The sequence below is a fragment of the Rhamphochromis sp. 'chilingali' genome (assembly GCF_963969265.1).
Source record: "Rhamphochromis sp. 'chilingali' genome assembly, chromosome: 1".
NCBI classification, from domain to species: Eukaryota; Metazoa; Chordata; class Actinopteri; order Cichliformes; family Cichlidae; genus Rhamphochromis; species Rhamphochromis sp. 'chilingali'.
The window spans coordinates 50,056,295-50,068,414 of NC_137929.1; the positions used below are offsets into that span (position 1 = coordinate 50,056,295).

The 12,120-nt window shown below is 39.4% G+C and overlaps 1 protein-coding gene across 1 annotated transcript in view; it reads right to left on the reverse strand.

Annotated features, from left to right (window-relative positions):
- Positions 1 to 8,861, reverse strand: part of LOC308400677 (uncharacterized protein) — a 31,802-nt gene extending 22,941 nt beyond the window's left edge. The window contains exon 1 of the mRNA XM_080888518.1: positions 8,731 to 8,861. The gene's annotated coding sequence lies outside the window, so the exon portion shown is untranslated. The remainder of the gene's footprint in view (positions 1 to 8,730) is intronic.
- Positions 8,862 to 12,120: the final 3,259 nt, after the last annotated feature.

Consider the following 12,120-nt stretch of genomic DNA (forward strand, 5'->3'; position numbering starts at 1 on the left):
AGAAAACATTAACAAATAGACACAAAAAGCAATAAATGAACACAAACTACCCAAAAGGTAGCAGAAAATATTCACAAAAAAATAAAAATCACAGAAACAATGTGACTTAAAGACCACAAAGCGTTAGCATAGCCCAACAAATAGTATAATACCTCAAAGACAGACACAAAAACAGCAAAAGAAGAAGATTCAGACAAATGGATAAAAAACAGCCACAAGCCGATTTAAAAAAAATGAAAACAATTAAAACAAAAAAGTGCACATAAAGAAAAAAGACATACAGCTGATCAAAACAACCACAAAGAGACACAAAATCACCCATAAAAAGTAAAATGTCACAAATAAACAAACATAGGTCACCATGGCAGGTACCAATAGGTGACTGTGATAGTAAAACATGCAGAAAAACAGCAACAACAATCCTCAAACAGCTACAAAAAGAAAAACTAAATGTACAGAGACAAAGACATGGAAAAAGGCTGCTAAGAAACAAAAAAGAAAAACAGCCACAAAGAGACACAAATTATCCACAGATATATTTTAAAAAACAAATAAACAAAAGAGACATAAAAATAGCAACAAGGTGACAATATAACTGAAAATAAACAAAAACAGCAACAAAGTAATCAAATAAATCCCCCAAAAAGTAAAACAAAATATTAATAACAACAATAAAAGAGTCATAAATATAAAATACAAACAGAGAAACAAATCACTCACAAAGTGAAACAAACTGAAAAATGTAAATTTAAAAGAACACAAAAAACGAGCCAAAAATAAATCCAGGAACAAAAAAAATAAATAAACAAGAAGATTAATAAGTTGTGCAGGAGGTGATCTGAGTGATGAAAGCATCCCCCGATTTACATTTAGTGTCTAAATGTTTTATATACAAATTTATTTGAATAAAAATCACAAGTGTGAACCCCATCGTGGCACTGGAGAAAGGTCAGTATGGGGCTCATCCTCTGGGGAACATGAACCTGAGTCAGCCTGTGTAATGGTTATTTAATAATGGCTATAAAAAGCCTTACTTTAAATCCGCACCAATGGCCCCAGGTGCTATCGAAAGCTGGGAGATCCACTGCGTGAGTGAAGCGCACTCATTCAGAAAACCCTTCTAGTGGCTGCACGCTCCTTCTTAGTTTGCCTTTCTCGGCTGACCCACTTATGATCTTTCCATACATCCAGCTCTAGCATTTGCTCCAGATTCCAGTAGAGTCGGCTTGACCTCAATACCGAAGCAGAGAGAGAGAGCTCGGCTCAGACAAAGTGTGAATGAGTAACTGACAGAGACTCTGATCCACCATGAAAAATCTCTCCTCCTCCTTTTTTTCTTCATCTAATGATTTCCCGACGAGTAACTCGCTGCTTTGGTCACATCAGAGTACAGAGACGACGTCTGAGTGAATAATAAGCAGAGAGCTGGTGGAACGGGGCGGTCTGGATGTGGGTAACAATTAACCTCACTGGTCACACACTGGAAACTTAAACTCATCATTTAAGCAGCAAGTCTTCCAGCTGGACTTTGTCTCAACTCTGAGTGTCCATGAAACTGCACCAGACTTCATTCACAATTTTGACAATTTTAGATTCAAGTACAATTTAAGAGTACTTGCGTCTGTATTTAAAGAGTCTAGTGTGGTCATGTTAGTGCCCGTGAGGCAAACATAGACTACTGTGTTTGCAATCTTGTGTGTACTATGAAGCTCGACACGGCCGGGCACAGCTGAGCACCACAACAGAGCTTCTCGCTACCCCAGGCTTCCTGCACCAGGCTCTGAGCGTGCTCACAAAAGACGGGCCTGCCTTTCATGTGATCCATTATTTCTTCTTCTGGTCTAAATGGACTGAGGAGCCCCGCCTACTCCAGTCAAAGAAATCATCAGAGGGGAGGTGAAAGATCCACAAAGAACTACAGATCAAGTATATTGTATATGTTGTAGTACGTCTTTAAGCTCGTGAGTTTGTGTTTGTTCTTCCACTCTCAGAGCTGCTGTTTAATTCTGGCGTGGCAGCTGCATGAGAGCAGTGAAACTTTAAAGGCTGCTCAGTGTCACAGTCAAACAAAGGAGACGCAGAAATCTCTCTGGGAGCAAACTCCCGGCCTCCTTCATTGGCTGGGAGTTTCATTGTTATGCTCTATGATATGCTGAGGTATCCCTGCTGTCCCTTTCTGTGATCCAACAGACTTTGATTAAACAACACCAGACCTCATTCATAATTTGGGGGGTTTTAGAACATTTAAGGATTTGAGGATCCACTTAGACCACTAAACACTTGTTGAGTGCAGTGGTGTTGGAGCCGACATTAAAGGCACCTCAACTTGTTCTTCTCGTTTTAAAGTCTGGGATCTGAAAGTGGATTTGCTGACAGCTGTTGGCCTGCTGCCGTGCCTACGCATGGGGCGTCTTTGAGAATGTTAAGAGACTGCAGTTTATACTTGAAGTGAGGTAATAAAACACTAAATGACTTCTGTAACAACTCCTCATCATAACAGTTCCCACTATGACTTCTGAATGAGAGTCACTGATTTACATTGGAAAAGACATGCAGCCAAGCTGGGAGGCCTAAACGGCAGTGCAAGTCTACAGTAAAACACGGATACACAAAGACACACAAAAGTTCCCACAAACCTGTCTGCAAAATAATGGAGTGACAAATATTTACACAAATTCATCTGACCTCCCCCTCTGAACAAAAGAAAGAGAGCATGCAAACATTTAACTGAACAAATAACATGAACTAAAATGCTCAGACACACACACACACACACACACACACACACACACACACACACACACACACACACACACACACACACACACACACACAGTGCTGGTGGTGACTAATTCACAGTGACTCATGCCATTTAACAAGATATTAATAACCAGCAGATGATGACACCGAGATCATGAGGATGGACGCCAGAGCGTCACTGTCTCCAACATCCTTAGATTAAAATATCAAATTAAACTTTGTTGTCTGTCAGGTTCATGCAGCTGCGTTCAGATAACAGCCACACGCTGCACACTGAGCTGTTTAACTCACTGCAGCGACTGTAAACTTTATGAACATGTGAAACAAGCTCCACACCTTAAGTGTGTCTCTTAGAAAGGTAGCTCTCAAAACCACTGCTCGCTGGATACAGTCAGCAGTCATGTTAATCCATCCATTCATTCTCTTCCACTTATCCAATCCTAGATTTTAGCTTTTCCACAGATACTAACTGGAAGTACAGTTGTACTGATATATTGTTTACTTTTTTAAGGTTAGCCTAACTTTAATGAATGTTTCAGTGTTGATACATATAATTGCATTTGTAGAAAATTCCTTTGTTTTCCATCCATGCATTCACCCGCTTATCCTTAGAGCCCATCCCAGCTACCATAGGGCAAGAGGCAGGGTACCCTCTGGACAGGTGGCTATTCTGTTGCAGGGCTAACACAGAGAGACAGACAACCATTCACACTCACATTCACACCTATGGGTAAATTAGAATCGCCAATTAACCTAACTTGACTAACGACATGTCTTTGGAGTGTGGGAGGAAGCCGGCGTACTTGGAGAGAACCCACGCTAACACGGTGACAACCTGTAAACTCCACACAGAAAGAGCCCAGGACCTTCTTTCTGGGGGGTGCTGACCACAGAGCAAGCAGTGCTAACCACTGCTCCACCATGCTGTCCCAGTCATACTAGCTTGGGCAACAGTGGTTAGCACTGTTGCTGTAACACTGTTAGCTTAACACAGTCATGCTAGGCCCTTATGTTTCAGGGTGAAGTAGTGAAAACATCCTCTAGTTGTTCTAATAAACAGCAGAGAAGCAAACCAACTAAGTGTCCTGTGTGATTATAGGGGGAGGAAGTCGATCTGGATCGATGGACACAAACAAACAAATTAATAACCTTAAACATGGCGATTGTGCGCGACTGATGAAGGACAGAACATTTCCAACTCTGTCAAACTGGATAAGAGTTTAAGGCCAGTAAATGTGCAGGGATGTAGTTCCAGTCTGACACAGATCTCAGAAAAAAGGCAGGCGAGACTTTAATATCAGGGCCGAGACTTTCTTTCAGCTCAGTGCCGTCAGCGTTGTCATGTTGAGGGTTATTTTGTTCCAAAACGCAAAAGATTTTTGTTTTTTCAGCTATTCTGTGGAAAAAAATATCTCACTGACATCTTAATGTGAAGTGTTTGTGAGAATGGACAAAATAAGTGCTGGTTTGCTGAAGGAACCGCGACAAATAAGGCGCTCTAATCCCCCGGTGGTTTGACACCGAGGCTGAGCTCAGAGAGTTTCCAATAAAGCCGAATGTCTGCACATGAAAATCTGCACGTCTGCCTGAGTTTCTGCAGGTGATGCATTTATACAGGCCATCTCTTCTGGTTTCACTCCATGTTTTGCTCGAAGAGTGGATCATAGCACCATCACAGATGACTTTTCCCCACATTTTCACCTTCGTGCAATTGTTCAATAATGCAATTTACTGTACACCCGCCCATTTATGTTATGCTAACCACGTTTGCTTGGTGCTAATTCTGAATCCAGCGAGATCGTCTGATTTAACTTGATTTTATTGATATTTTTAATTAGATTGTTGCATTATTTGTTATTTGTGCACAAACTGACAGCTTATGTATGTGTTTATTTCTTTATTTTATTAGTAATTGATGTTAACATTTTTTTTTAAATCACTAGATGTTTGATCATCTCTGCTGTTGCGTCATTTTCAGGTGATTTAAATGCATAATGTTACAGTTTTGTTTACCTACAAAACTCCTGATTTTACTGACAAATAATTAAAAAGCAGCTTTCACAATTATAGCCTTTCTAATTATAACATCTATAAAAAGTTAGCCTATATAATAGGCTGTCTTTATTTGTCTTTGTACTCCAGCTGCTGTTCGCCATTTCAGATTTATACTGATTAACTAAATTCTTCCTCAGAGAAACTTTTATTGATGCCTCTGCAATTATTATTTTTTTAAACACACCTTTAATGTGCAAATTGAACAAATTCACTTGCTAAAAAACGCAATATAAATAGGTTTAATTTGTAGGCACAGAGTTGTTTCTGATTATTAAAGAAAGCCAAATTCCTCTCGGCTCTGCGTGCCTGTGGACTGAAACAGCCGATGTAATGACAATCGCAGAGATAAAAAAAGAAAAACATATTGAGATAATTACAGGCTGTTGGTACAGTGTGATGAGCAAGCTGACAGCATCATTGTGAAGCTGTTGCCACAGCTCTGAGGGCTAAATTAAACAGAAAATGGAGGGGAAACTGCTCCAGACTGCAACATGTGAGTCACAGCAGGCTTTAAATACATACGTATTTGTCCTCCCTCCTGTGATTTCTGTAGGTTTACAGGATGGCTGGTTGTTGCTCAGCAGTCTGACAGATTAGCTCCCACACTTTCTCCAGCACTGACAGATCTAACGCCTCAGTTTGAGGATTACAGCAGCAGGTCGGCGGACTGCACTGTCACACTAAATATATGAGGTTCAGGGTGGAAGAAGAGAATTTGAAGCCATCCTGAAACCACCGAGTCCAAAAGTGTTGAGGAAGTGTTTCAGAAGTAGAAGAACAAACTGTCCAAGAATGTACTCGTAAAAATGAGCCATCATTTTTCACTGAAACCACTTTTAAATACTTGGACACTAACCATAAATCTATAATGATGCATGTATATATACACTTATATGATAACAAATTATAAATATAAATTCCCTTGGTTTCCTTATATGTTGCGTTCCCGCCATCGTCGCCCTGCAAACACAGTGCTACTCTCTCTTTAGAAATAAAGTCCTCAAACATCACAAACACATCGCTGCTAGCATCCAATAAATAACCAAAAGTTTAACTGAAAAAGCATCCATAAATATGTAAACCATTCAAGAATCTGCAAAAGAATTACCAGTACATGTAACACAGAAACCACCAACACATTTTTAGAAATGATCCCCCTTACTTGTCCAACATCCAATTAACAAGCTAATGGCATTACAACAGGAGAAGTGATCAGTTACTATAAAACAGGACACAAATGATTTCAGAGCGCGCAGCAGACCTGCCACAAAGACTCGCTCTTAGTCACCGTGGAAACCCCAGTAAAACCTGCTGATGAGCAGAAGGCCTCTGTCTCATTGAGCCGGGAAACAACAGTAAACACATGTGTTTGTCTGTATGGCTGTGAGGGGTGGTGAAGAAGGACCCCCCACACTGATCAGTCTCGGAAAGGAATCTGAGCTCCGTTGTGCCAAAAACAAAAACAAAGCAATAGAAAAAAACGCTTTAACAAAAGAGAATCTCTTTCACGGCTCTGCTGATGGGCTGATGGTTGCTTTCTTTATCTGAGGAAGAGCTTTACCGCTGTGTTTTACAGTCGGGGAGGGTCAAGCAAAGCAAAGAGCTGGCTGAGCATCCCTCGTCTCTGGGGTTACCACGGTGACGGGGACACGGTGACAAACAGAAACCCGTTTGTTAAATGTCACCCGGTGGTGTCGTCACCGGAGCTCCGGGCAGGTCAGGGGGTCAGGTGGAACGCATAACCCGCAGAGAGAGCAACGAGGCCTGGCCACAGTCTGTGGGGAGGCTCGGTCAGAGAACCAGCTGTTTGTCTGCTGCACACAAATTATCCAGATAAAAGGACAAGACAGGATGTAATGCACAGTGCTGTGAATTAAATCTATTGATTTGTTATGTTTGTGCATATTTTTTTACTTAAATATTTTGGATCATCGCCTACCATCAGGTAGGTTTGGATCATTTTTCCCCCAATAAAGGAAATCGTCATTTGTATTTACTACTCATTTTTGTTTAATATTAAAAGCCAAGAAATGAGAAGCTAACAAATCCTTTTTCACAGCTCTGCACCTTCACATTAATAATGTGTGTACAGTAATCACACAGAGGTTGGACAGGTTCTTAGAAATTCAAAGAAACTTTCTGACACATTTTAAAACTGCTTGGTGGTTTCAAGGGTGCAGATCTGACCATGAGACTGTGCTGAATCCAAAATAAATCAAAGCTGTATTCTGTGTGCACCGCTAAGCAGCAAATTAAACGGAAGCATACTGAAACATATCTCCTAAAAAGGCGAAGCTCGTTTATTAGAAGTGGTACCATTTAATTCAGACCACAATAAATACCAAAAGAAAAACAGACAATCTTACAAAATAAAAATAAACCTTCTATTTTGAATATTATTAGAAGACTCCATTTAGTGTAAAGCAAGGTCAAAAATCAGGTGGCACAAGTTGTTATATAACAAAAGATTAAATTCACAGATTTCTGAATGTAGTCTGGTTTACTGAAATCTTATAAAAAGTGGATAAACTAAAAGTAACATAGTTGTTTAAAAAATAATTAAAGAAAAGTAAAGATATCAACCAAAGACTTAAAAACTGATTTTTCTGTTTCATTTTTTGTATTAATATTAATATTGAAGAGGTTTTCTTTATATACCAGTGCTTGGTAGATGTATTGATGTGATAGGCAATGATTTAGAAGCAGCTATAAAAATGAACATTTTTGATATATATTTAAAACATGCGCTGCTGAGTTTGTCTATTTCCTCAGAGAAAACCATCGAATGAAGGACAAAAAAGGATCTGAAGGCATGTTCTAGACAATTAATCACACAAAAAACAGTTTAATGATTAATGAAAGCAGCCAGAGCCACAGCAGACTGCATTTCACTGTATTAAAGTGTGACAGCACTCATGGAAAAGCACCAACAAGCACCAATCTGTCACAGCAGCTATGACTGCAACAATGACTGTTTTGGATCTACTAGAAGTACTGAAGTGGGGCTAAAGTATTCTTGTATCCGAGCATATTTATCCTAAGAAACAGCAGCACTTTAACCTCACTGTCACTAAATTACCATTATAGAAATATTATGGGACATAAGCACCACAAGTACACTGCAGAAAACACTCTAAATACTGCACCAAAACCACAGCAAAGGCAGTAGACCAACTTATCAACTTATCAAGGATACTAAAAGCACAAACATAATGAATATTCCAGAAATCTCACCCCCAATAAAAGCTCAGTCCAAAGAATCTCACCAGCCACCGGTATACCTCGAAACCGGGGGTCGTTTTAATTTAAGGTCACAAGCAGCCCAGTTTAATGCTAAGGTGGGAGGATTACATTTAATGAACCCTGCATTTAAAACACAGGATGAACAGCCTGAGGGGGGAAAGCTCCGTTTCAATAACAGGTCTGCATTTTTCCACATTTCATCAGCTGACTGAACAATGTGTGTGCAGCACAGTTACGGCGTCTCTGTGAAGGCACAGGACACCGTAACTGTGCAGGACTTTGACTTCCCTGTGAGGTAACATGTATTTTAATGGAAAGCTGCTATTCACACAGTTTTACACCTGCTCCAAATGATTGGTGTGAAGGTGTGAATATATCAGATTAAAACATTAATGTCAGTGTGAGTATCACATGAACCATGCCGGAACACTGTCAAGTTTGAACACCACTTAATTAATCATTATAGGAATATTACGCCGCTGGCTGTTTGTGTTGATCCAAGAATTTACAGAAATTTGCATGTAGTCTGGTTAGCGCAAAGCGCCCCCCTATTAAACAGCTCGTTAGTCTGTCAGATAACTTATATTCAGCTCTGAAGTTACATTTCTGGCAAACTAAAATCAATTTAGTTAGTTATAAACCAGCGGTTAGTTTTCTGTTAATATAACTCACCCCACTGCGCGTACTCAGCGGCGCTGCGGCTCCTATACAAAAGTCCCGTTTAAAAAATGTCCAAATATACAGCAAAGCGATGTCAACTGATCCCGGTCGCATCCACATGAAGGGTGCTGCTTGCAGCCAAGTTCTGGACTGACAGAAGCAGGGAGAGAGGAAAAAGGAGGTAGGGATCCCGAACGCTGCGCATGCGTGTTTACTCAGGTGAAAGGAAAAGCGCTGTCTCTGGTGCGCGCGTGTGTGCAGCTCAGATAAGCTCAAACAGCCCCTCCCTTGGCAAACAGTCAGGCTTCCCTTCTCATGGTTATGTTTATTTATGAAAAATAAATAAAAACACATCATATCAGTGTTAAGCAGCACACTGGGTGACAGCTTTTTTCAGTGAGTTTACCTTTGGTAGTTCATTGCTACTTAAGGCTCATTTATACTGCCATAAATATATAAAATATGACTGGATTTTCTGAATTTACCTGCTTTTACAGGGGGAGACTCTTTAGGTTACAAAACGTGTACAGAGGTCTGTGGATAAATTAGAGTACTCCAGACTGTCATTTATTTGAAGAGTTTATGGTTTAAATCACTGCATTAAAGTCTCATTGAATAGGACATGACAATTATGAGAAAAATCCTCAGTTTCTTACAACCTTTGGATTTCTATTTTTTTGGGGGAGTTTTGGGGGTAAGGGATTTTTTCCTGACAATTTTCATCATGTTTTTATATAGAAGGTGTTATGACAGTAACATTTCTTCTAATTTCAAATGTGTAGAAATAAACTTCTGTGAGGGCTGATGAGGTCCTACCTCCACAAGCCACTGCAAACACAGCATCCACCCTTTTGCACCTCCTCGTAGCAGTCAGGAGCTATAATGATTATGCTTTATTGTGCCTTTTGACCCTAATAGTGACCATCATTTCCAAAGTAAACCCCATGTTAGATTCAACAACACTACAAATTAGTGACTGAGACCGTAAACTCCCTAAGAAAGTGTTTACTGAGGCGCCAAAGCAAAGAAGCTGAAGGCCTGCTCCTCCACAGACTTCTGTACAATCACTTCTTTCTGCAACTGCCCCTAGTGGTCAGCAGAAAAAATACAGCTTTAAAGCTCTAATGTATTTAATGACAGATTGGGTCTCGATCAGTGGTATCCTGCACTGTCATTGGCCATCGCTTAAAACGCTCACCTTACTGTTGAGAAAAGTTTATCTCGGGTTCCACAGAGAGCATCGCCTGTGTTCAGTTAGCCAATCAACTACATACACTACTAGCTTTCCACTTCTCACTTGGTACATTGTCTCCTTACTTTCCAGACGCTTTCTTCTTTTTGTTTAATTTTTTCCTCATGTATGACCTTTCCCTGTTTTTGGATTTTTGCCCTTTGCCAGCCTCTTGTAGGAAGTGTTTCCTTGTGAGCGCTTTGGATTTAGGGGTTTACTGCATTTGTGTCTTCTGCTCCTCCTGTAAACACTTACAGTGATTTGTTAAGAGATTTCAGTGACCTACAGATGGACACCCTCCCTACAACAATGTGACAAATTCATCACTAAACGAATACTAAAGTAATACAAACGCACATCTATGTTAGAAAGACACACCTTCAAACAAATACGAGTAAAGCAAAGCTGAAGCTACTCAGTGCGTGCTTCAGTCTTGACAAGTTAATCATTGAGTTTGTGGACGAACCTCTTTTAAAAAAAAACAAAAAAACAAAACTGGAGCTGAGACAAGAGAGGTGGGAGTCTTTGTGAGAAACTCTATCCCGCTGGTGAAATGTTTGGGAAAATGAGCCTGGATGCAGGAACACACATTCACAGACTCGCTCAGACAAATAGTAGAATCAGTTTTGTGTGCTGGTGTTGCCAGGTGAGTAATTGCCTCTCTTTAAAGCAATCAGAGCAACAGAACCACAAACAGACCAGGGTCTTATTCTAAAATCGCTTCACTGATCCCCTCCATTTAAAGCAAGAATCACAACACTGCATACTAATACACCCTGCTTCAAGTCTAGTCCTTTTATTCTTGGAAAACAATTATAATGACACTGTGGACACGTAGATTTGATGTTTTAAGGTTTCTTGTTGCTGGTGTTAAGTTGAGCTTGAAGGAAAGTCAAGGTTAGGCCAGCATCTGTCATCATTAAAGAGTCTGCTGAGTGAAGGACATATTTTGCTTGCATAATATACACATTTTTTTCTGGAATTCAGTATATTAAATATTAAAATGATGGATGGTCAAAATTTTAATGGTCAAAATTTTAAATACTTTGATACAAATGCATAAATGTGAGTCTTTTTGAGTCTATAGCTGATGTTTTATCTGCACATCCAGAAAGTAGTTTAACAATTTACAAGTGCTGGATGCTGCCCCTCGGCAAGCTTCCAGATGCTGGTCAATGAGATGAAAGTGAGCTTTTAGTGCAGGGATTTAAAAAAAAGGGAACTAAATTGGAGTGTTTCAGACAGCAGTTGTATGAAGAGCCAAACTAAATCATGTGAAGCTACTCAAGTAAAGCCACAGACTAAAAATGTAGCAGAGGATGAGCTGTTTGTATAGCTAAACATTTCTTAAACTCAAAGATTAGGAAAAAATCCATGTCTGTTTTTTATGCTTCAAATAATTATGTGAAGCATAAAAATCGGTAACTTTAAGTAAATATAAAAATACATAACCATAAATAAAGATAAAAATACATGACCTTATTTATGACTTTCTATCCACAAAGGAGGCAGGCTTAGTCTCGCTTCCACAACAGGTGCAGATTTTGGAAAGCATCTAAAAATCATTCAGTTAATTTAATAAACTGAATATTTTTATTGAGTCTCTCAGATATTAAACCTAAGTTCAATAACAATTTTCAATTTTAAGAGGTTTGCATACATAATTATACTTCGAGTTACAAGATACAAACACTTGCAAACTGCTTGCCAAAGCGTAGTAATGGTGAAGAGCATGATGTAAATTGTGCTACTTCAAAGTTAACTTTGAAACTTTTAATATGTGCTAGTCGTAGCAGTATTGTGTTGCACTTTTTCAAGTTTGACTACAGCTCAGAGAGTAAAGGGGCAGGGTTTGTACAGTGGTCAAGCTGGTATCTTCCATAAAACTACAGCTGGCTGCAGAAATTTACTAGAAATCAAGTCACTCTTTGTAACTGATTTCACCTGATGATAGCCAGCCACCGAAAATACTTTTCAGTCTGTGAGGATAAAAAAAACAACAACAACAACAAAAAAAAAAACAAAGACTTTGGCAAAGGAAAGAAAAACCAAAGCACCTGGCAAAATCTGACCGGGAATTTGTGAAACTAAAATGAAAAGATTTGATGAATCTGAGTAAAATCTGAAATGATTACAGAGTCAAACTGTCAAAATCAAGCCAGAAATTCATG